Source organism: Echinops telfairi, unplaced genomic scaffold, assembly GCF_000313985.2.
Source record: "Echinops telfairi isolate 266 unplaced genomic scaffold, ASM31398v2 ScPeMD7_7419;HRSCAF=8457, whole genome shotgun sequence".
Taxonomy (NCBI): Eukaryota; Metazoa; Chordata; class Mammalia; order Afrosoricida; family Tenrecidae; genus Echinops; species Echinops telfairi.
In genome coordinates, this window is record NW_022111319.1 from 2,629,214 (window position 1) to 2,630,086 (window position 873).

The following is an 873-nucleotide window of genomic DNA, read 5'->3' on the forward strand; positions in this document are numbered from 1 at the left end:
AAAGCCATATAGAGCTTGCTGATGGAGTGAGAGCCCTGGAGATGGAGGTGCCACATGGAGACCCACATCAGTGTTGACATGCTTCTACCGCCAATGGATTCATAAGACTTTATCCCCACTGGCCGGTGATCTTCCCGAATTCAGTGTAATTGCATGTGTTGTGTAAGTCTGAAAAGGAACTTACACACTGGTATCAGATATAATGGCTAATATCAGACATATGGACTTGATCTGGGCTGGGAAGGGATGTTTTCTCAATATACAATTGCTCTTTAATATAAAGCTTTTTCTTACACACATATGAGGGTCTATGAATTTGCTTCTCTAGTCAACCCAAACTAACACAAGTCTTCAGTAGAATTCTTCAATTTCTTCATCATTAGCTTTTGGTAGGTGCATACATTTGAATAGTATTTGTATTGATTGAGTTTCCTTAAAGGTGGATAGACATAATCCTATCACAGATAGTATTGTACTTCATGATTGATTTTTTAATGTCCTTTTTGACAATGAATGCTACACCATTCCAGTTGGTTATGTTATTCACAGCATAATAAATCATGATGTCCTGATTCAAAATGGACCATGCCAATTCATTTCAGCTCACTAATGCCTAGGATATCAATCTGCATGTGTTCCATTTCATTTTTGACCAATTCCAATTTTCCTGTATTCATACTTACCACATCCCATTTTCTGATCATTACCATATTTTTGCAGCTCTTTTTTTTAAATAATCATTTTATTAGGAGCTCATATAACTCATAGCAATCTGTACGTACGTCATCTGTGTCCAGCACTTTAGTACATATGTTGATTTCATCATTCTTATGATGAATACTTTCCACTTGAGCCCCTGGTGTCAGCTCATTT